At 46.1% G+C, this 25265-nt stretch overlaps 1 protein-coding gene across 1 annotated transcript in view; it reads left to right on the forward strand.

The window, feature by feature from the left end:
* Window positions 1-5259: 5259 nt before the first annotated feature.
* The window catches only part of ACVR1 (activin A receptor type 1), a 110961-nt gene continuing 90955 nt past the window's right edge, over window positions 5260-25265 (forward strand). The window contains exon 1 of the mRNA XM_066576001.1: window positions 5260-5597. The gene's annotated coding sequence lies outside the window, so the exon portion shown is untranslated. The remainder of the gene's footprint in view (window positions 5598-25265) is intronic.

A 25265-nucleotide genomic window follows, 5' to 3' on the forward strand; every position in this document is an offset into this window, starting at 1 on the left:
GCCAGATAGCTTTGTCAGTGACTTATCTCCTGGAGAACACAAAGGATTGGATGTTAAAATTCAGCATCCCCGTATCATTTCTGAGCCGGATGCCAACACACCTCATCCGGATCACGCGTAGTTTTCGTCCAAAAGGACAAATATACATACTATGCAAAAACCTGGAGAACAAAACTGAGCATAATGAGACTAAACAATGGTGAAAGGGAAATCTTACCCTGTCTAACTAATCTGGCAAAACTCTGCCTAAAAGCAGGTGATCACCATAATGAGTGAGGTCCCACTTCTGGAACCTTAGGGCTACCAAAACTGCCCCTAGATGAAAGAGTAGATATCAATCGTTAGAGGTTAATAACAATGATACCAACTAGTGATGAGCGAGCATACTCGCTAAAAGCAATTGCTCGAGCGAGCATTGCCCTTAGCGAGTACCTGCCCGTTCGAGAGAAAAGATTCGGCTGCTGGCGGCGGGCAGGGAGCGGCGGGGGAGAGCGGGGAGGAACGGAGGGGGGATCTCTCTCTCCCCCCCGCTCCCTGCCGCAACTCACCTGTCACCTGCGCCCGCAGCCGAACCTTTTCTCTCGAGCGGGCAGGTACTCGCTAAGGGCAATGCTCGCTCTAGCAATTTCCCTTAGCGAGTATGCTTGCTCATCTCTAATACCAACAGTATAAGGAAGTAGATGTTACAACCAGAATAAGAAGTATGGACACCAGGGACTTAACTGACTGTGGGATGGAACCAGACGAACCTGGATCGACCAGAACTCCACCAAACAGAGGAATGGAGTAGCCAGAATGTACTTACTACAATAAAGATTGATTGGCCAACCGGGGGTACAATCTCCTCACCAACCCATCAAACCCCAGACAGGCAGAAGAGTGTTATTGTCAGAGCACATGCGCTGATTCTGCAATCACATGGGTCAGGCTGATGTTGTGATGTCAGCCAGACCAACTTCTATATCATGGCCATCGTATAACAACAGTTTTACGGCAGCGTGCCGTGACACCCCATTCCATCTTTCCCATGACATCCTCTGTCGAGGAGTAGGTGAGTGGCCCCCATACACATTAGAGAGTCATCCGGCCTCACCGTTATTAGCGGTTTGGGCCACTAAACTCTACAGTGTATGGAGGCCTTTAAGGTCCGTTGAGTTCTTCTTTTACCTTCAAATCACTGAAAACTGCATTCTGTGTACTTATAGTAGATTTTGCCATAGCGCCAATTGTAAGTCATCTCATGTGATAAGTCTCCATGGAGCCCCAGACCTATATAGTATTTCCTTCTACAAATAACAATGTAATCAGGAAATATAAGTAATTGATTTATCCTTGTCTAACAAGCTGAAAAAATGCTATTTATGTGTCTATTACTAAGGGAAACAAAAGAAAAAAAGAGCCGCGCTCCCTCGGCTAGCACAGTAAGAGCAAAAGACAAATGCTTTGAAAAAACACTATTCAACCAGAGCGCTGCCCTTACTTCTATTCCTGAGGTCCCTAAAAGGCAGCGCTTTAGTTCAATAGTGCTTTTGTGCTACATTTATCTGTTTGTTAGAAAGACGAATGGCAACAAATATATACATTATATGGAAATTCGCCTATCATCAAAGCTCCCATAGGGATGGCCACCCAGGAATCACAAAACATTTAATGCAAATCTAGTTATATAGCACCACATCCCCCCAAAACACTGCAGAACTTGACAGGTTTTCCATTCGGGGCTTTAGGAAAACTGGATAACAACCACTAAGGCATCTGTAAAGGCGACTATATTAGTTCTCACAAGATTTTCATAGTCACTAATAGGAAATCTATGAAGAAATCTCTCAAAAACAACTTGCAGGTTGCAGACATTAGCTATGGGTCAGTAGGTCTATGGTCTAATGTCCTTGGACACTGAGTGAAAAAACCTCCATAGGGAAACAGAGGAATAACATGTGCCCATAGATTTCTATAGGTATTGTAGAGCTAAGAACCTGTACAGAGCCAGGGACATAGCTCAAGGCTCATGGGCCTGGGTGCAGAAGTTTATCCTGGGGCCCCCCCAACTTCTCCTAACCCCTTAGCAGAGGTGTAACTTGAAACTCCTGGACCCCAATGCAAAACCTGTAACAGGGCCCCCAACTTATGCTTTATTTATAGTTCTGGGCTCCCTAGATGGAGAAGAGAGGCCTTATGGGCCCCCTAAGGCTCCTGGGCCCGGGTGCAACCGCATCCCCTATAGTTACAGCAGTGTGCAGATCTGTAATGCAGCAGTGGGCATGAGGTCTTATAATGAAGTAGAGGTATCTATTGGCATCCATAAGATTCAGGAGGGAAATGTATTTGATACCGTAGCATGTTACCGTAGCATGGCTGCCTTGCAGTATTGGAGTCCTAAGTTCATATCTGACCAAAGACAACCCATGCATGGACTTTGCATGTTGTCTATGCGTTTGTTGTTCTCCATAGTCTCCTCCTCCAGAGAAGGAGGAACAAGCATAGTGGTTTAGTGATTAGTATTGTTACCTTGTAGTGCTAGAATCCTAGGTTCAAATCTGACCAAGGACAACATCTGTATGGAGTTTATATGTTTTCTTGTGTGTTTCTTTTAGGCCCTTCTCCTTCGCCAGAGAAGGAAGAAGCAGTGTGATGGCTCAGTGGTTATCACTGTTGCCTTGCTGTACTGGCGCCCTTGGTCAGATTTGACCATAAGCGCAGTAAGGCAACAGTGCTAACCATTGAACCCCCTAGATATCTAGATAGTGTTCAGTACGAACCTTTGGAAATTTTACTCATCTCTCATCAGAAGTCATGCCAGAAAGTATTATTTTCCTGAAAGAGTAGTTGCTGTTAGCCGTTTAGATGTTCACGACCCATTGCGACCCTAAAGCCGAGCTTCCTCCATGTTTTTCAGTTTGGTACTGCTTTTTTCAACTGTGTCATATGTATGCCAGTATCAGCTTGATGGTATCAGCCATGGTGGTCTTTAGCGGTCAGTTCTTCTTTTGCCACTGATCTGTCCAAGCATTATAGATTTTTCGAGCGACTCTGCTCACATTACATGGCCAAAATACGTGAGCCTGAGCCAGGCCATCTTGACTTCCAGTGATATATCGGGTCTTATACAATTCAGCACTCCTCTGTTTGTTACTCTCGCCTTTCAGGGTATATGCAGCGTCTTTCGCCAGCACCACAGCTCCAACGCATCAATCCTCCTTCTATCAGCTTTTTTCGCAGTCCAGCTTTCACATCCATACATAGCTATGGGGAAAATGGTGGTTTGCACTATCCTGCGTTTACTTGCGATGCCGATATCCCTACTTTTCCAGATTTTGTCCATGTTTAGCATCGCGCTTCACCCCAATACTATCCTACGTTTTATGTCTGGCAAAGATTCTCCAGGCTGGTCAATTTTTGAGCCAAGGAAGATGAAGTCTCACACGCATTCTATGACCTGATTTTGATTCGAATTTAGCCATTTTTTGCAGTTGACAGAATTTTTGTCATCTTTAAATTCAGGTAGAGGCCCATTTTTTCACTTTCAGTTTTAATCTTACATATCAGCTGCTTCAGACCTCCTTTGGATTCTGCAAGCAGAGTTGTGTCATCTGCATAACGGAGATTGTTGATGTTTCTTCCACCTATTTTCACCCCGATTTCCAATTCGTTTAGGTCGATTTTATGCATGATGCTTGGAACAAACAAGCATAGATCTATCCTAACAGAGAAATAGTATATGAGCAAATAAGATGGACCAGGGGATCTTTTTCTGCGGTCCATTTTCAATTTTCTATTATCCTTTCTGTTGCTTATCCCAAATAGATATAACATGCCTTTTTGGCATGTTGTAAGGGAATTCAAGGTAGGTAAGAGTCGCTACTTTAAAAAATAAGGTTATCTGCATGACCTTCACAGAGGCTGGTTTGTACTTTGAGAGGACAAATGATCATGCATAAATTCATCCCCTACAAAGTTTCATCATTGTTGGCAGCACATCCTCTGTTCACATAGGAGGATGCTGCCACTACCATATTTTTTTTTAATACAGCATAAGGCTGGATTCAGACGAACGTATATCGGCTGGGTTTTCACACCCAGACGATATACGTCGTCTCTCTTTGCAGGGGGGGGGGGGCTGGAAGAGCCGGGAGCAGTGCTCTGAGCTCCCGCCCCCTCTCTGCCTCCTCTTCCCCCCTCTGCACTATTTGCAATGAGGAGAGGCGGGACGGGGCATGGCTAATTCATTGCAAATAGTGCAGAGGGGTGGAGAGGGGGTTGAGAGGAGACAGAGAGGGGGCGGGAGCTCAGTTCCTGCTCCTGGCTCTTCCATCCCCCCCCCCCCCCCGTAGATGAGGACATTGTATATCGGCTTGGCGTGAAAACCCAGCTGATATACGTTCGTCTGAATCCAGCCTAAAAGATGCGATCACCCAACAAACCAGCGTTTCCTTATTGGTTGAGTTATCATTATCACCAATACCCTAACAAATCCTGATGATCAAAAAACGGAACATTCCTAGAACCATTTTTGCCCGATCATTGGGCAGTCTGCCAAATGGGGGTGGTTGGGGGGTTTACCATTCTTTTGCATACATTTGTATTCTTTGATATATTCTTTAACATATGACTTTATAAGGCGGGTCTCACACAAAAGAGTCAGATTTTGCATGTAGGAGAGGGCATGTGAAAAACGCGTGTGAGAATTACGTGCAGCGTTATGATGCAACGCATTTTTCATGCAAAATACATTAAAATTGCAGGATAAAACACTGGTTTACAAGTGAAACTCAGCCGTATATGGCACTCGCCAGTATAAATACGGCCTCAGAGAAACCATAAAAAATAAAAGACACTGGAAAAAGTCTCCTATTTTTACTGAGTAATCCAGGAATTTCGGGACAGTTGGCGGCTCTGGATAGGAGCTCCTGTTCTGGAGATTTTATTCTGCTAGCTGTTCCAGCTTTCCCAAGAACAGATCCAGCATTTGCACAGAACAACTCAGAAAGACTTCTACTGATTTTTGCAATTTGAAGGGAAATGCTTTCCATTAACACAAACTCTATCCAATTACCCAGAGCAGCACAACACCTAATCAGCATTGTAATGCATGACTATGAAGGTGGCTGAACCTGTCCCCATCCCTCCTCCAGCCCTCCCTGCCTCATCCATGGAGCCAATTCCCTTCCCTCTGCCTTGTCCCTCCCTCTCCAGCCCTCCCCTCTGCTCTGTGGAGGAAATGATGTGTAATGCCTGCTTAATTACAGCTCCAGACACCCATTGGAGCAGCCAGCCACTTCCTCCTCTCTCAGACACAGTGTCCCGGGCTCTGGCTGTTTGCACTGAACTTTTTGCACAGTCCTTCCCCTTGGATCCCCAGTGAGTGCTGCTGGGGTTGGGGGGAGGCGGGAGGTCTTCTCCTTGTCCTGGGTGCAGGGGGAGGTGTCCTGCCTGGAAGATGAGGATTGCTGCAGGGGAAAACCTCCTTCCCATCCGCTGTTGCTGCTGTGATTGCTCAGCCCCATCCATGGCCAGTCTATGGGATTGCTAGGAAGCGCCTGATCAGCTGCAGAACCGGCAACAACACGAAGAAATCTGCAACATTGTTGTAATCAGAGGTGAGAAAATAAATAAATAAATACTCTGTGCTGAATTGCAACATTGTATCAGTGTCCAAACACAATAGGACGATTAGATATAGCTGCGAGTCCTGCCCTGCTGGAAGGAAGGATCATCTGCAGAGTTGTCCACTGAGGTTCTGCAGCAGCTGAGGAATGCACTGCAGTGCATGTACTGTGTGGATAGGAAGACCCTCTAAAGTAAAGTAGTCCATTAAGGTCCACCCTAAGTGGTAGGGTCACATTAAGGTTAGTGCACAGTCACTTGCTGCATGCTAGACACTAGTGGCCTCTTGTGACTTGAGGTCTTTCCAGGTGGTAGGGGCTTATATATTGTGGCTTGGGATAGAGCTTCCATAGAAGGTGGTCTCCTACCTCAATGTGTTGGGGCTCCTGGTCTAGACCACTATTAATAATGTGCATTTAAGGAAACAATATTAATGTATATAGAGAACTCTGGCACTTCTCTTGTCTGTATAGTTGGTAATTAAACTCTTGGGGGGGGGGGGCTTTCTAAGTGGTGGCCTCAGACTATATATAATATAACCCCAAGAATATTATTGTGCCTAGATACTTGATGTGTACTGGAGCATAGTGCTCTTCTGAGCTATTGCTAGACATTGTATATAGTAAAATGCCATACCCTGTGAGATCATTAGGACATCAGGTGTCGGTGTCATGGAGTCTATAGGGCCTGGGGCAGAAACAGTCATTTGTGTATATAGTCTCTTGCTGTATGTAAGACCATAACGGCCTCCTCTGATATCTTGTTGGGGGTGTTTTGCAAGAGCTTGGACTATAATGTAATTTTTATAGGGTCTTGAAGAAAGTTATTTCCTTAAGGTCTCCTGTGACATGTTTTGGGGGTCTTTCCGGGTTAAGGCACATATGTGCTTGGGACACAGTAAGACACTGCACATGGGATCTTGCAGCACAGCAAAAGCCCCAGCTAGCTGGAATACTATACAAACATATTGTGGGAAGAGAGCCAGCGTTCCTCCCGGGAATTTCTTCGTCTGCTGCTTACTATGTTTATCTGTGTGGGTGGATGGAGGTCTATGAACTACTAGGCAAATATATTTCTGTTGCTGTCTTTTTATTTAAAGAGCTGGGGAGATGTGATGGAGGGTGGAAACACTGGAGACAAACAGCCATGAAATTTGATGCTTCCCAGACTTCATATATTATACACTCTTCCAATAAGACAGGAATGTGACTTTCAACTTCACAGGGCAGTGGGCCTGTCCCCATCAGACACTGGGAACTTGTAGGGTCCCTTTTGTACAACTGCAAGTTCTAGTAATAGCTTGCTATGAATTGTGGTTCTACTGAAGCTGCAGGGCCACAAATTCACACTTTGTATAAACCAAGAAACTTTGGCAGGAATCCATAATATACTGTTTTTAAAATTTTGGCATGGGGTATTCTGCTTTAGAAGCACTGCTCTACTCTCTGGGGGTACACCAAGACACCACGCAACCACACACACAGTGCCTACGACTCTAGTAGGCTCCTGAAGGATTTGGCATGCATGAGACTTTATTCTAGCGTATGAGGGATCACAGAGTGCTCCAAACGGAGCTATGGTCGCAAATGTCCATAGACTGTGATTAAAGGGATTCTCGGGTAGTAAGTTGTTTATTGATGGTCTAGTCTTGTGCTTCATTTACAATGGATAACTGTCGGCTAAATGATCTGTGATGTCACTGCTAGTGCAGAGCATTTAGATGGGCAGATCACCGCTGGCTCAGCGCTTCACATTCTATGTTAAGTGGGGAGCGTTTACACACAGCGAGACGTGAGCAATTCAGCGACTTATTATTATTTTTTTTGTAGGCTGTTTGAAAGTGAGTGACAAACAAAAACGAAATAGTAAACAATGTTTTTCATTTAGACATAACTATTATCGTGCATTTTCCTTTGTTTGAACAAACTTTGTGTAATCATCCTGTGTAAATGTCCCTTTAGGTCTGCCACACTGGATACCTGTTGATCAACTGTTTTGACAGGCTGGTGTGCTCATGTACTGAGCTGACTTCTGCAGCAAGCGGACAGGCCAACTGCAATGGCTAGGCATGGTATTACAGGCAAAGCTCCTGGTGATGTGAATGGTAATGTGGCCTGTAATACTAAGCCTTGCCACTGCAGTGAGAATGGAACTGTCTGCTTCCTGCAGAAATCCGCTCAGTGCAGGAACAAAAAGGTCCAGTGAACTAGTGCTGTGGAGTCCGTAAGCCAAACCTCCGACTGCTCAATTTTACCAGACTTCAACTCACTACTCCTTCCTATATGATGTTATTTAAGGTAATAAATTTGCTGTATTAAAATGGTAACATCAGGATTTTCATCACCATGAAGGCCGGCTGCACATGAGCAGGTTGGATGGCACATGCAGGAGCCCACAGCGGAATATAGCTCTGACCGAGGCTGGTGACCCTGCGTATTTTATGTATTGTGGATGACTGCAGCGACTTGCTGTCAGTCATGCGCAGTACTATTTTTCCATCCATTGTTTTACCCATGCCATCTCTAAGCAATGATGTGGTACCTGTGACCTATCTACGATGTCATTTGCGGATGGGCTGTGGGTCAGACAGCTTCCATTGACTCCAATAGAAGCCGTTCGTCTGGAATCTGCACAAAAATGGAACATACTGAGATTCTATTTACACTCATGGAAATCGCAAATGCGGTCCGCTCATGTGAGCACACTTGCGAATGTTCTATCCTCTGAATGGATGTAGAATGCCATGGATCGTCTGCGCGGGTGACGATCGCGGATTCCACAACTCAAATACGACCGTGTATCACCGGCCTTAAGATAAAATAATCAAGCTTTATAAATAGATTTATTGGAATACAATTTCAGAATGCAAAACTTCACAACATTGTAAATATGCAATAAACCATAAACTTAGCAATAGGACATTTCAAGAGTTTGTTAAATTCCTATGAATGAAAATACGCAATAAATTCTGCACTGAACTAATTATACTATATTTATTATATATCTATTTTTTAATAAGCTGCAGTTGGTACATTTCTTCTGACTTAACCAAAATGAGACAGACTCCACAGTCCTGCAATGAATAGCGGATCAGTAGGATCCAAGGCAGTGGAATCCACCTGATCGACTAGTGATATCCTATCCTGAGTACAAGTCCATTCATTCCAGGAAACCCCCTTTAAGTTCCTAGAAAGTGTGTCGCTCAGGTGCAAACCTTTGAAAATGCAATTTCGCTATAAAATGTCAAACATATATATACATTTAATCTCTGTTGCTGGATGCATCTGTTCTAATGTTTATGGAGTCTGGCCAACAGTTATCCTATAGCCACTTTTTCATCTTCATGAAATCAGTATGTCTGCATCCTCTTGCAGAGCTGGGTTATCAGCATTGCCTTTATGTCAGCTTGCCCTGTAGAGCCACATAATTGGCAAGTTTATAGCCAGCTGCTGAAGACTCAATTACCTTGCAGATGTCTTGATTTTTTTTTTTTTATCTACAGGACAAAAAGGGGTTAAGTCAATTAATGTACATATTAATATGGGTGGGAAGACCACTCAGCAGCTTGCTGTCTGACAGAGCCCCCTATATTCCCTGATGATGAGCATTAGACATTTACATTTTAATTAGTCTTGCAGCCATTTCATGTGGATAAGCCTATGGTTTTGGAAGCAGCTTGGTTTCCCATGAAAGGTATCTGAGGGGTCCTCAGCACAGAGGTGATCAGTGTGCAAAACATTCCTCTTTGTCATGCAGAATGGGCTGTGAACGTGACTTGCACTTTCCTGTTGATTTGAGCTCAGACATGCTTGGAGATAAGCGCAGTACAATAGACAGTGTGTCTGGGTCTCTTCACTTCTCCTTTGAAGTAACCTACCGCTAACTGGTCTGAAACCAGGACATTAATTGATTTCAGATAAAGTTTTGGCTCATGCTGTGCATTGTGAAGTTGAGAAGCCACTATTGGAAGGTCATAGTGCAGACAACCTTTTAGAGTTTTTTGCAGACATGTATTCGGTTTGCTTTCTGACTTGACGCTTAAGTAAAAAAATTCCTACTAATGGCATTTTACTAAGGCTGGGTGCACACTAGTGTAACTGCAAGTTGCGTCTGTAACCTGCACGCGGACACTAGTCCATGCGCTGTCTGATGTACATGGACGACGCATATTCACGTGTATTGCATGTCCTATTTCTCCACTGTAAGCATCCATGTATAGCCTGATGAGTTATAATGGGGCAGTGTGCTGTCTGTGGAATTACAGTCCTAAAATACGCTAGTGTGCCCCTAGCCTAAGGCTGGGGTCACACTGGACGGAATTCTCGCGGAATGGCCACACCGCAAAATCGCGAGATTTCCATAGAATAAGCGCAGCTTAAAAACCTGTGGCCTTAAACTCTGGGTTTTGAAGCGGTTTTGCAGTCGGCATTCCGCTGTGGCTTTCTCTCCCCATAGAGCGGAGGGGCCGCTGCAGAAATGACAAAGAATTGGCATGCTGTGGAATTCCGCGCCGCATGTCGGTTTTCATGCAGCTTGGCCGCAGCGTGTGGACAAGATTTTTGCAAAATCTTATCTACTTTGCTGGATAATCCTGGGATTAGGAGCCATGGGCAGAATTGCCGTGCAAACTTTCCTCTCGGCAATTCCGCCCGATGTAAACCCAGCCTAAGGCCCCCTGCGCACGGGCGGAAATTCTGCAGCGGGATTTCCCGCAGAATTTCCGCCCGTGGCCGCTGCCACAGGATTGCATTAGAAAACGCAATCCTAGGCAGACGGCCGCGATTTGTCCACGTGAAAACACGCGGAAAACAAATCGTGGCATGCTCTATTTCTGTGCGCGTCTCGCAGAGGCCCGCACAGAATTGTCACTCCCGGGCCGCCGGCTCCGCTCTGCACATGCGCCGGCTGGACAGCAGCCATCACGTCAGAGAGCCAGAGCCGCACTGGTCCCTGCATTGGCGCAGGTTGGGTCTCACTGCGAAAATTCTCGCAGCGGGATCCGACCAGGCCGTCTGCATGCGGCCTAAAGGTGTATTTACATGGGCAATATTCACATGCAAGTTCCAGCGGATTGCGATATGGATGGAACTTGCAGTGGAAAAAACCCCATTGATTTAAATAGGTCCATGTTCCTTTGCAACTTCTCTCGAACCAATAAAAAAAAAAAAATATAGCAGCATGTCTTATTTTTGGTCAAAGTTTGTTCAAGAGTTGCCCATTATATTTCACAATTTTGTGCCCTAGACTTTATATTACTTCTATCAGCAAAAAATCATAATGGAGACACTTGCACCAAATGCACACCACCCATCCTTCCTTCTTCTTTGTGCATGAGCCTAAGGGTATTTTTCATCAGTGTTTTGTGAACCAAAACCAGAAGTGGAGAGAAAGTATAATGGAAAGATTTGCATTTCTTCCGTATTTTGGACCCACTCCTGATTTTTGGCTCACAAAACACTGATGAAAAATACACCCATGTGAATAAGGCCTAATGCTCTATTTACACTGCCGGTATTCTTGCACAAGTTTTGTGCCTTGTGAGACACACAAAAATAGACCCCATTGTTCTAATGGATCTATTTACATGGGCAATTTTTCTCTCTCAGCAATGCAGTGAGACGGAAAATTCACAGCATGTCCTAATTTCACGAGAGTCATGCCCATGAATCTTGGACACGACTCTCTATCTGCCATGTACATACGGCCTTAATATTTGCATGTTGAGAAAGAAAAATCAAGAAGCCAGGATTATAACCTGGACGATTCCTTATTACCAGGAAGGACAGAAGTCAATAAAGAGCAGTGAAGATGCATTGTATAGCTCACTTCTCTTGAGAAGCATGGCTGTAATAAAATGGGGTGCAGAAATTAGCTGCACTTACCCTTTTGAACTTCAGGGGGCCCACAAGACCCTTCTGCCCCAATAGTTTTATCCAGGGAGCCCTGTGCAAATTTAAATCTCCTGGTGCAAAAAGTATGTTGCTAAGAAGTACATAAGGGGAGTACTAGTTAGACCCATGTAATGACTACCTCTGTAGTCCGGTCATGTATCTTTTGGTGGTTCTATGTCTCTACCGCTAGTACTATATTTAGTGAGTAAACAATATACTTGTCGGTTTGTTTTGTCTCCACCCGTCTGGCCGCCTTCTAGGAGGTTGGGAAATAAATGTAGCTTGTGAACTGTAGTGGCGATGCTCATCCGGTGTCCTTTGTAGCAATTCCTAAACATTCATTATGTCCCTAAACCAAATGTACCATTAGCTGTAGAACTAAGGAGGTTGAATACGTCTTCTTTGGGAATATGTACAGTGGTAGATATTAAAGGGGTTGTCCCGCGCCGAAACGGGTTTTTTTTTTTTTTTTTCAACCCCCCCCCCGTTCGGCGCGAGACAACCCCGATGCAGGGAAGTAAAGAAAGTTTACCGGAGCGCTTACCTTAATCCCCGCGCTCCGGTGACTTCAATACTCACCGCTGAAGATGGCCGCCGGGATCCTCTGTCTTCGTGGACTGCAGCTCTTCTGTGCGGTCCACTGCCGATTCCAGCCTCCTGATTGGCTGGAATCGGCACGTGACGGGGCGGAGCTACACGGAGCCGCTCTCTGGCACGAGCGCCTCCATAGAAGACTGCTGAAGACCCGGACTGCGCAAGCGCGGCTAATTTGGCCATCGGAGGCCAAAAATTAGTCGGCACCATGGAGACGAGGACGCTAGCAACGGAGCAGGTAAGTAAAAAACTTTTTATAACTTCTGTATGGCTCATAATTAATGCACAATGTATATTACAAAGTGCATTATTATGGCCATACAGAAGTGTATAGACCCACTTGCTGCCTAGGGACAACCCCTTTAAGTATTGCAAACTGAAAATCGGGTAGTGGTGTAGGATTTGGAATTGGTATGAACAGGCAGATGTGCTACGCACAAGTTTGGGAAAGTTAAGGGGCAATCTGTATAGGAGTTGGAGAGCCTCGTATGGCGCAGATTGCTAAGGCAGCACGGCCTGAAGGCTGTGAGTTCAATCCCCGCGTGCTTCATGTAGCCGGCTCAAGGTCGATTCAGCCTTCCATCCTTCTCAGGTCGGTAAAATGAGTACCCAGCTTGGTGGGGGGTAATAAATAAAAATTACCTGAAAGCGCTATGGAATAAGCTAGTACTATGCAAATAAGATTTTTATGAAGGGATATTTAAACTCTTTCCAGAAATGCAAAAAATTGTCTTAAAAGGGTTGTCCACTTACTTTAAACAATGCTTTCTTGTTAGAAGGGCTATCAGACAAGTTGATCCAAGAGTGTCCTATGGTTGGGACCCCAAAACTCGGCTGTACTATCTGACATGGTGCTGTGAGGGTAGCTTTCCCTTCCACCTTAGTGTGGACCAGTAGAAAGTGACAAACTGGGGCCACAATAGGGATGACGAATTCAGTTTGTGTCGGGGTTTGCTTATTGGTGTCATATATAATAGTCTTGTCCATGTAGACTGGTAACAGTTACTAAACTCCTATGCTCCAGCCACGACAAACTTGGCCTCTGATGATGATGTTCTGCTAGGAATTGCATTAGGGGTATCGCGGGCAATTGTAGGTTACAGTCGTAACTTTCAAAGGAACTTTGCTTGCCTATTATGCTGCTCAAAAAAAAAGGGGTTTTATAAACGTCACACAGAAATAACATGTATACACTGAAGTACAAGGCTGTAGTTTGGCTGCAACACAAACAGCAAAAATCATGAACTAGTTTGAGGAAAGTTCAATCTCCCATTGTCGGGAGTATTACAGTGTCCAGTTATACTCTTGTTACCAGGTTATATTACAAATGACGCTATAAAGCTTGTTCCTCTCGTAGTTGGTCCAACTTGAAAGCCTCCGGCAACAGAGTAATGTTTACGTCAAGGTTGGCTCCTGTCTACACTTTGCGAGAAGTCACTTACTGGTCACTGTGTTTCCTTGAGCTGAAAAAAGGCAACTAGCAACTACTGAGCGCTTTCTTGCGGAGTAGCTTTATTGGGTCCTGTGTTTTACATGAGACAACTATTGCACTTTTTGTATGTGTTCCGAGTAAGGCCACCCTAAGAGCCCCTTTTACACAGGAGACGCTTGAAAGGTCGTCCCAGCGATAACTATAATTGTTCCTATGCTTTTATGCAGGACCAAGTATCAGAGTGATTGGAGGCGGAGCAGGTTGGAGATTGTTCCGACCTACCTCCATTCACTGTAAGCAGGCAGTCGGTCATAAGTGAATGACTGCCTGTTTATATGGGCTAATCTGTTATGTTTTTGTATTATTTTGTTTTTTTTTGGGGGGGGGGGGGGTTGTATTTTGTATGCAGAAACTGATGGACTAATGAACAAATTCCCAATTTTGTCATCCAGTCAGAGCATGCATCTAGGCCAAACGATAACTTTTTTAATCAAATAATAGAGTTGGAAAGGACCTCCAAGGTCATCGGGTCCAACCCCCTGCTCAGTGCAGGATTCCTAAATCACCCCAGACAGATATTTGTCCAGCCTTTGTTTGAACACTTCCATTGAAGGAGAACTCGCCACCTCCCATGGCAACCTGTTGCACGCATTGATCCCCCTCACTGTCTACGGTAATATCTAATCTGTGTCTCCACCATTTCAGTTTCATCCCATTGCTTCTAGTCTTTCCTTGTACAAATGAGAATAGGGCTGACCCCTCTGCACTGTGACAGCCCTTCACATATTTGTAGACAGCTATTAAGTCTCCTCTCAGCCTTCTTTTTTGTAAGCTGAACATTCCCAGATCCTTTAACTGTTCCTCATAGGACATGATTTGCAGACCGTTCACCATCTTGCTAACTGTTCTCTGAACTTGCTCCGGTTTGTCTTTTTTAAAGTGGGGGGCCCAGAACTGGACACAGTATTTCAGATGAGGAAGAGTATTTCTGACTAAGGAAGAGTAGAGGGGGATAATGACCTCATGTGATCTAGACTCTATGCTTCTCTTAATACATCCCAGAATTGTGTTTGCTTTTTTTTAGCTGCTGCGTCACATTGTTGACTCATGTTCAGTCTATGATCTATTAGTATACCCGTCTTTTTCACATGTGCTGCTGCTTAGCCCAATTCCTCCCATTCTGTATGTGCCTCCTTCATTTTTCTTGCCCAGATGTAGGACTTTGCATTTCTCCTTGTTAAAGGGGTGGTCTCGCGAAACCAAGTGGGGGTATACACTTCCATATGGCCATATTAATGCACTTTGTAATATACATCGTGCATTAAATATGAGCCATACAGAAGTTATTCCACTTACCTGCTCCGTTGCTAGCGTCCTCGTCTCCATGGTTCCGTCTAAATTCGCTGGCAGCTTGCTTTTTTAGACGCGCTTGCGCAGTCCGGTCTTCTCCTTTCAGCACGAGCCGCTTCAGTGTGCTCCCCGCTACAGCTCTTCTGCGCATGCGCAGATGAGCTGTCACTGCTCGGGAGCGCGCTGGAGCGGCCATTCTGTACCTTCCTCTGTTAGAGGAAGGTGCAGAGCCGCCCAGCTGTCCGGAGAAGCCGCCCAGCTGCCCTGCCGTCCAGGTAAGTGATGGGCCGGGGGGGGCTGCCGCTGCGCCGGAGGGGGGGGCTGTCGTCGCTGCCGCTGCGATGGGGGGGGGGCTGCCGCTGCGATGGGGGGGGCTGTCGCTAGGCCGGGGGGGGGGGGCTGCCGCTGCGATGGGGGGGGCTGTCGCTAGGCCGGGGGGGGGGGGCTGCCGCTGCGATGGGGGGGGCTGTCGCTAGGCCGGGGGGGGGGGCTGTCGCTGCGATGGGGGGGCTGCCGCTAGGCCGGGGGGGGCTGCCGCTGCGATGGGGGGGGGCTGCCGCTGCGCCAGAGGGGGGGGGGCTGTCGTCGCTGTCGCTGCGATGGGGGGGGGGGCTGTCGCTGCGATGGGGGGGGGGGCTGTCGCTGCGATGGGGGGGGGGGGGGGGGCTGTCGCTGCGATGGGGGGGGGGGGGCTGTCGCTGCGATGGGGGGGGGGGGCTGTCGCTGCGATGGGGGGGGGGGGCTGTCGCTGCGATGGGGGGGGGGGGCTGTCGCTAGGCCGGGGGGGGCTGTCGCTGCGATGGGGGGGGCTGTCGCTAGGCCGGGGGGGGCTGTCGCTGCGATGGGGGGGGCTGTCGCTAGGCCGGGGGGGGGGCTGTCGCTGCGATGGGGGGGGCTGTCGCTAGGCCGGGGGGGGGGGGCTGTCGCTGCGATGGGGGGGCTGTCGCTAGGCCGGGGGGGGGCTGTCGCTAGGCCGGGGGGGGGGCTGTCGCTGCGATGGAGGGGCTGTCGCTGCGATGGAGGGGCTGTCGCTGCGATGGAGGGGCTGTCGCTGCGATGGAGGGGCTGTCGCTAGGCCGGGGGGGGCTGTCGCTAGGCCGGGGGGGGGCTGCCGCTGCGATGGGGGGGCTGTCGCTAGGCCGGGGGGGGGCTGCCGCTGCGATGGGGGGGCTGTTGCTAGGCCGGGGGGGGGGGGCTGTCGCTGCGATGGGGGGGCTGTCGCTAGGCCGGGGGGGGCTGTCGCTAGGCCGGGGGGGGCTGCCGCTGCGATGGGGGGGCTGTCGCTAGGCCGGGGGGGGGCTGCCGCTGCGGTGGGGGGCTGTCGCTAGGCCGGGGGGGGGGGGGCTGTCGCTAGGCCGGGGGAACTAGCGCTGGGCCAGGGGGGTAAGTGATGGGTCGGGGGTGATGTTCACCTGGGCTGAGGGTCTAGCGCTGGGGAGCCGGGGGCTAGCGCCGGTTACCTGCTGCCTGGCGGTGGGTGACTGGTCGGCGGCTGCGCGGCGTCTGGTCGGCGGCTGCGCGGCGTCTGGTCGGCGGCTGCGCGGCGTCTGGTCGGCGGCTGCGCGGCGTCTGGTCGGCGGCTGCGCGGCGTCTGGTCGGCGGCTGCGCGGCGTCCGGTTGCCATGGAGACACGGCTGGCAGCGTCTCGGGAGCGCGCACGTCGGGCTGCAGCGAGCGACGGGGAAAGAGCCGGCGGCCATCTTGGGGAAACTTTTATAAGTTGCTGAAACGCTGGAACGGTAAGTACAAACCAGCTAGAAATGTCATTTACAGGGGGGCTTAGTAATGTATGTTTAATTAGGGGGACTGGGCAAAAAAAAAAATCACTGCTTCCTCGAGACATCTCCTTTAAATACCATTCTGTTAGTCGCTGCCCACTGTGCAAGCTTTTGGAACTTCCTCTCGCTTTCTCTTCCCTAGTGTTAGCTATCCCTCCTAGCTTTGTGTTGTGTGCAAATTTGATCAGTTTTCCATCAATCCCCTCCTCCAGATCAAGTACTTGCATACATGCTTTTTAATAATTTGTTCAAAGATCTTTCCTGGTATAGAAAGTTCTGTCCTCAGCTTATCTCACAAGAAGATTGGGCATCTTCAAATAAAACTACCTGATCCTTATCTACCTTCACATCTCCAGTTGGGACATACACATTAGATGTATACTGGTTAGTCCAGCTGGTCTAATGTGTATGGCCAGTTTTCACCGTTCAAATCCCCTACAGGAAATACTAAACTTTACACATTTCACCATTAATGGGTTGTCTGTATAATGTACAAGTGCAGCACTCAGGAACTCAATAGTAGATCCATACGTATGGACTTTATTTCCTCAGTTTAAAAAGCACAAATGACGTTTCGACCATATTGCATTTTTTTTCTATCTATCTTTTCTACTTCTGGATATGTGATTGGAGGATAAGGGGTCAGAGGCCTTTAGACCTGGAACTTGCGCCGTGATTGAAGTCTTCCATCCTCCGCACTAAAGTGGCTGCCTTTGGGAGTGCCATGGACGCTCTTTCTATTTTGTATAATGTACAAGAACATTCCTAACACTATTTGTCTCCCTCTCCCCCTCTCCCTGCATTTTTCTTTCGCGTTTGTGCGATGCGTTTTTAACATTAGACAGTCCCATTGACATTTGTGTTAAATAGCGCGTGGAAAAAAAAAAGCACAAGAAACCCGCAAGAGCCCTAAGTCACCCAGCCAGAAGTTTTTAAAATGTACTGTTAGAGTGTGGCTTTTTTTTTTCTTTATCCTCGTACCTGTTTTGGTAAATATGTGCCCCAGACACAATGGCAGGAAGGCAGGTAACAGGAGGGTCCAGTTACTAGATGACCAGAAGTTATGAAAGGGGTGATGTTCTGCGTGGTCACGGTGTTGTCACATAGCTGTTAGACAAGTGCTGCGGAGGAGAGGGAGTCTCCTTGTGTTAGCTGCAGCGTGCGGACCCTGGCTCCTAGAGGAAAAGGCGCCTGTGAAAGCCGAATAAAGGCCAGAAACCCCTCTTGGGAAGTTTGGTTTGGTGCTGGTTAAATACCCTTCTACACAGAACAGTTATTTTTAAAATGAGTGGAAATGAACGATAATCGGTCAGTATAAACGAAACCAACGATCGTTCGATTTTTCAGTCATCGTTCATTTTATTCACTAATCGATCGGTTTAAACATTGATCATTCACTTATACAGCGAATGTAAATGGATGAGCAACTTCTCGTTAGAATGAGCCAATGTATCTGCAATGTAATCGGGCTGCATGATTAAACTCTTGACATCGTTGGCTCGTTCAAACAAGAAATCTGCTTGTCTAAATGAACCTTAAGGAACAATACTCAAGCTGTCTTCTCCGCTTGCTACCCTCAGTGTCTATGGGGGTAGCACGGGACCCGTCCAAGTTACCTCTGGGGGAACTTTCACAGAGGTAACCCAAAACGTAGATTACCTTAAAAGTCCTGTCACTTGTGACGCCACCGTTCCTTCCTCCACGGTAAATCCAGATGATGAAATAAGTGATCCTCACACAGGGAAATTCTTAAGGAGCAAAGCCAGGAACAGTCGTCGGTGCTCGTTTACTTGAAAAATAACTGTGCAGTCTAACAGTGGTAAAACTCACATCAGCAGGAAAATGCTGCAGAACACAAAGTGGTGTGACAGAGAGGAAAATCACAGGATAGCCGAAGAATCCACAGTCCAGGTTATCTGTGGGGTTCTGTTCCTCGCCAAACTCCTTTACTCTCTCTACCGGTCAGTACTCACATGTGACAGGCACTCCACGCTGCATGAAGGTTTCTCTCTCTGTGTCTGTGTGTTTAGGAACAGCACTGGCCTCTCCTGGGTAAAGCAGGCCCAGGAAAGGCTGGTGGATACCTCTCAGCCTCTTCCTTTCCGGCCCAGATAGAACCGATGGTATCTGTGTTGCTCATTTGCAGGACTCCAGATGCTCCTCTCCCTTGCAAGAACTTCTTGCAATCACATATACATAGCACAATCAGATGGCAAACGAGATACATTTTCCACACAGCTCACATACTAGACGTTTAACCCATTTAGTACTGCAGCTATGCAATACACATCATATTCATACAACATAAAAGAAGCTGACAACACATAGGCACAAATCAAATGCGTGCATACATTGTGGGGCCCCATTAACTCTGGGCCACTACAGCAATACCAAAGCCTGCCTCACTTGCCAGCCAGGCCTTTTAGAGGGACCTCCTATTACTGCTACGCTACAAATTCTAGCAGGAAGCAGACTGTATAACATCCTGCTGACGGGCAGCGACAGAGCTGCAGGGTATGTCCGTTTTTCAGATGCCTTCCATTATATTGGATGCCTCCTGCTTGCATCGGGTAAACTTCTATCTACTGAAATGTCAGCCATATTGCTCTGTATTCTTAATGCTGCACAAAAGCTTCGTAGATTGTAATGTGCAGGCATTGGGATCATTGCTCCCGGTCAGTTAAATGTCCAAATATATTATTTGTCCAGTTTATAACTATATCAAGTGGCTGAACATGCATCAACAATCAGTGATTTTTTAATGTCTGCCCAAAATTCTCAGTGGCGCATAATTAATCTCTAGTTTTCATATTGATCTCAATTGGAAAAACGGCAACATATAAAACGCCAATGACGCTTTTTCCGTGTGGTGAAGCCATGCAGTAGTCCCAGTAGAAGCGACTGCTGGCGTTAACACGAAGCGCATTTTGTTGCAGACATATTTGCAACTGAAAATCGGCACCGTTCATCTGAATAGCTTCATTTTGGCAGGAAGCACGTAGATTTCTACAAGCCCCATTTACAGAAGTTTCTATAACAAATCTGCCGCATGTGAATTTATTTTCTTAACATTTGCCTTGGGCCGGGCTCAGATGGTTGTAATTTGCTGCAGGCCGCCATTTCCGTGAATTGTCTTGGTGTATATACTCCATGATAGAACATGCTGTGATTTAAACACTAAGTAAGTCTATGGCCACTTGCTACAGCGTATTATGTTCACGAAGTACTCGCGGGTAATACGCAATTACAATACGGTCGTGTGAGAGCCCTTAATATGGCTTCTGATGCACTTTTTCTTCTAGGGCAGTCGTGGTTGCTCCTTTTGGTCTTACCATTGAACACCTACCAGGGTTTGAACATGCCCTAACACAGATATGGATTGCTAATGGGTCAGCAAACAAATGCTAAAAGTTTGTAATTAAATCAATTTACTCCAATCTACAAGTGTTAAATAGATTAGGGAGGGGAGCGTGTGGAGGAGGGGGACTGACTGAGACTATGGAAAGCCGGTCTCATCTCTGCGCATGGTTACTGCGACGTCAATCTTTCTATGGACTGTATACTTGCCCAAAAGGTATGGTAAATTTTACATCTCGCACGCAGAATTGTTTTGCGTAGAAATTTGCATCAAATATCCGCACTGTCTGTAAGGGCTCCTGCACACTGACGATCGTTATATCGCCGCGAGAAAGTCACAACTTTTTTCCTGCAATTTTTGAGCATCGGCACTGCTTTTTCTCGCAAAAACATTGCAGCCACTTGTGTTTTTTTTTTTTTGGGGGGGGGGGGGGGGCGTAAAAACTTTCTAATGTTAAAAACGCATTGCACAAAAAATACAAGTTTATGATTTGCTATGCGATTAAAAAAGGAGGCTCCATAGGGAAATATCGCAAACTTGAAGAAAACCATTGAATATCATTGGTTTCATAATTCCGCGAGGGTTTTTTTTTTTTTTTCCTCACTCATTCTCGCATTGCACAAAAATTGTGCGTTTTTCTTGCAAGTGTAAAGGCACCCTAAGGGCTTCTACCCACTTAGGTTTTTTTTTTGTTTGTTTTTTTTTTAAACTCTGCGATATCACTGTGGTTTTTTTCAATGGGACTTTCTCATGTTAAAATCGCATCGCACAAAAATTGCAAAAGCATAATCTTGCGATAATGCAGTGTTAAAAACTGCTAGTGGGTAGAAGCCCCTAGAAGTCAATTTCTGTAGGGATTTTCATTGCAGATTTCACACCTTTCAACAGAGAGGTGAAATGTACATATTACACATGAGGATTTGTAGCAGATTTTTGCAGCCATGCATGTAACTACAGATAAGGTGACACCCGCTATTAGTGGTATAGAATATTATGTGTAGTGTTGAGCAAACACAGCAAGTTAAATCATGTTTCAGGTCAAACTTTGCAAAAACTTTCTGTTTGCAGGGAATCCAAATTTCAAACGACTCATGTCGGCTGATCCCGATGGTGGTGGCTGTCCTGTGTCTTACAGTGCTGGGGTCCTAGGTTCATGTCAGACAACATCTGCATGAGTATGTTTGTTCTTTTAATGTTTCATAATCGCCTTTCTATAGCACATGCATATAACGCGGGATTTACATAATTAGATTTCTTATTTTTTTTTCTCTCCATTGGGGCTCCCATTCTGTATTAACCAAAACCTACTAATAGGTGAATATGAGAGGAAACCCAAATAAACACAGGGAGAACAAAAAAACTCCATGCAGATGTTGACCTTGAACCTAACCAGAACTAGACAATCTAAAATGAAACTTTTTTATTAATTTAACACAATAAAACTTATTCTTTCCAATATGGGCTGACAGACAAACATACAGACAAAAAATAACAAAAACAGAGGACGTATAAGTCAGGGTGAGTCCGATGGCAAAGGACTAAATGACCAGACCGTGACTTAGTAATCGTGAAGACATCTAAGTTCAATCGTGTAATAGTAAGATGTCATTCAATTGACACTTTGATGCGTAGTCTATGCCAGACTTAATATCTCAAATGTGTAGGTCACAAAATAAAAGTAGACTATCCAGTATCTAATGAATACTAGGAGACTAAAAAAATATAGTCCAAAAATTGGGCCAAACTGATAAACCTACATAGAATTTGTGATGAGTGAATTTTTGAAAAGCTCACTTAGCAAGTACAATGTTGATCAAGTTCAGGGATGAGTGAAATTCCTTCACCCAAAATACCTTGAGAAAATCTCAATGCCTAATATTTTAATTTTTTTTATATTTTCCCACACAACAAATTTGACTTTCTGAAACCTTTTGGTAACATCTAGCTTGTTACTTAGGTATCCTGCCCTGTTGGGGTATGCCCAGATCTAGTTGAGATGTTCTATTGCTGCTCCTTCCACAAAGGATCTGGCATGCTGAAATTCAACATTCTTGGTCCTTCTCCCTGACACTCGGGAGATCCCAACCCCTCCCACCTTATACACGTTAAGATTCCTCTACATCCTCAATAACTTGTTCAGCCAACCGCTATTTCTCCAGATTCCCCATACATAAGAATGCTCAATTAACCGACCGTTCATGTGTTTTTAGTGAGGACAGTGGAGAAGGCTGCAGCTAGACTCCTCTGAGGCTTATCTCCAGGAAGAACAAATGGATCCAGGGTTGAGATAATGCCTCAGATCCTTCTTTTCCCTTATATCATCTGTTGGTGGAAGGATGCTGTAGACCCTCAGAGCCATCCACCAGTCTTGTGTTTGGGGCGTTTACATCCCAAGGTTCTGTCCAACTTTGGTGTAATGTATATGGTTAGTTTTACTGTGAGTATGATTGCTTACGTCCCACCCACTGTGGGTGGGATTTTTGGCTCCTCTGCCTTTTGTCATTGTCTCCAGCTAGTAGTTTCTGGTTGTCAGCTAAAGCATGCAAAAACTTTTTCATGACTTTATCATATGTCCGCTCTATGTTCCTTGCTTCCCTTATATGAGAACTTCATTCACAAGTCCTTGTTGGGCTGATGTTATGGTTTCTCCATTAACCCTCCTTTGTGGCACTTCATCTCTGAAATACCTTTTAGCACTCTGAAAAAAGGCAGTAAAAAATGGCTTCATTCCACAACAGGAAAAGATGTGTGAACCCACTCTGCTCATAAAAGTGTATAGAAAGCTCCAGGATTTCTACATCAGAACATGTCAGCATTTTGGAAAAGTGCCTGGAAAGTATTACAAATGGAGTTCTGTGTCCCCCTACTCCTCCATTTAGAAGGTAGGAGAGGAGCTGAAGGTGTTTGAAGTGCAACATTCCTGCACTAATGTGTTGGCTTTAGATGGTCTGGTGTACGAGGAGGAGGTCAGGATGATTTTTTTTTTTCCTTTCCCCTTCTTCATTGTCTTGGCCAAGATATTAAAGTTAACGTGTTTATAAGACTATAAAGAGTGAATTAAAGATCCTTAATAAGGAATGGGGTTACGGTCTAGTGCTCCCAGAGAAGCGTAAACTCAAGTATGTCCTTTGCATTGGACACAATGGGGCTTATTTACTAATACTGTCTAAAAGGTAGTGCAAACTTAAGGCCATTTTACACAAGATTGACTTGTCGGATGCAGATGCCCAACAGGTCGTTCCTGTGCTTTTACACGGGAACGATAGTCGTTCGGAGAATGGAGGTGGCGCGGACTCGGAGTAGTTTCTGCCCATCTCCATTTACAGTAAATGGGCAGTTATTCATACATGGATGACTGCCTGTTTACACGAGCCAATCGCCGTTCAGTTTGTATGCATGCAGAAATTGACCAATGAATGAAAAGCCCACAAATTATCGTTCTAAATGCATTCATCGACTGAATGACGGACAACGATTGTTCAGATTCCCGCGATCTGGCAAGAAGCTGGATGATTTACCTGCCTTAGACTAGACAAGCCTTAAAAAGCACCACACAGTAGTTCTGCTAAATAATAAATCTAGAGCATTTTAAGGCTAATCTAGTACGTTTTTAGTTGGCTTAGTTTATGCTAAAATGTTTGCTGTTTGGCACAACTTTTGGCACAATTTAAGCATGGGGGGCCCCTCTTTATGAAGTAACACAGCAAAAAGTTGCCAAGTGTCAAAACGTATAGTAAATGTGTTACAAAGCATGTTTGACCGTTTTCTGATGCAATATGCACCTGAAAACTGTTGAATTTCCAATAGTAAATAAGCTCCGATATACTCCTAAAAGAAAAATTGGCATCAGAAAAATAACCTATTGTATAAGGCTGCCTGTCCACTGGCATTGGGATATCGGGTGAGTCGCCGCCAGGGAGCCGGAGCCAGCTGACGGCTCTCCGTGCTGAGCCGGTCTGACAGATGGGCTCACCGTGAAGAATCGTGGCAATTCGCAGCATGCTGCGATTTGCCACCCGCGAGTGGAGAATCGCTATGATTCTGTCCACGAGGGCAGAAGGGGCTGCGCTTTCCATAGCAACGCTCTGGAAAGTGTTCACTGCCTTAAATGAAAATTCACCCATGGACAGGCAGCCTTAAACAAGTTTTGATGATTAAACTTTAAAAAAAAATAAAATTTCCATTTCATGGTTTGATTTTAAAAATCTGCAGTTGTCACACTAACCATTAAGCCTGGTACTAGTTGACACTTGCTGTTCTTTAGGCCCCTGTCCACGGCCGTGATTTTGCCGGCAGTAAATCGCCGGCGAATCACACCGTCTAAAGCTTTCCATAGCGTTGCTAATGGAAAGCGCTGCCGCTCACGGAGGGCAATTTGCAGCATGCTGCGAATTGCCACAATTCTCCACGGTCAGCCTATCTGAATTTCCGCCCGTGTGCAGGGGGCCTAAGTGTCACTATCTTGTTGGGGTATTTTTAGAATACACTCAAATACATCCAGTTAAGGGCTCATGTCCACAGGCGTATGCACTTTACCTATGCTGCAGACATTCGCTCTGTCGGCTGAAACTGTATGGCTCTGCGCATTCCCGCGTATCACAGAGACATGTGCAGTGTGACTTTTTTCCCCCTTATTTCCTGCGCTGAAACAGAGCGCGGATGCGTATGAAAACGCTGCCCATATACAATGTATTGCGATTGGACAGCGTATCATAAGCAGCCCATGCAAGGGTATAGCGATCGCGCAGCGTGGCACATGGAGAAATGGAGCATGCAGCGATCTATCTCGCGTGCGTATCGATGCGCAGTGTCTACACGCCGCTGTGCGTGCATCAGTGAAGTTCCATTAACTTTCATCGACTCCATTCAAAGCTCGCACGGTGAAAAGTAAGGCCGTGGACATAAGTCCTTAATTATAATTTAATTGAGACATGAGGTTTGAAGTGCCTCTGTCATAATGCTAATGCATAGTAAATTCGCAGAATGAATAGCCCTACTAAGCTATGCATGTCATAGGTCCCATTTGTTAACCCCTCTCATATTTTGTAGAGCTACGGTTAATATATTCATACTGAGAACCCACGCAATAATCTGTTCTCCGCGCAGGGGCATTACAGCTGGTGGTTCCCTGGAACTGAGAGCCGTCCTGGACGCCACCCTTCATTTTAGTTACCCTATTGTCAGATTCGTCATTGCGCTCTCCGTATTAGCTCATTGCAGAAGTCTCGCAGTTGATCGAGGTCTATGGCGTGAGGTTG

The sequence above is a fragment of the Eleutherodactylus coqui genome, chromosome 8 (genome assembly GCF_035609145.1).
Source record: "Eleutherodactylus coqui strain aEleCoq1 chromosome 8, aEleCoq1.hap1, whole genome shotgun sequence".
Classification (NCBI taxonomy): Eukaryota; Metazoa; Chordata; class Amphibia; order Anura; family Eleutherodactylidae; genus Eleutherodactylus; species Eleutherodactylus coqui.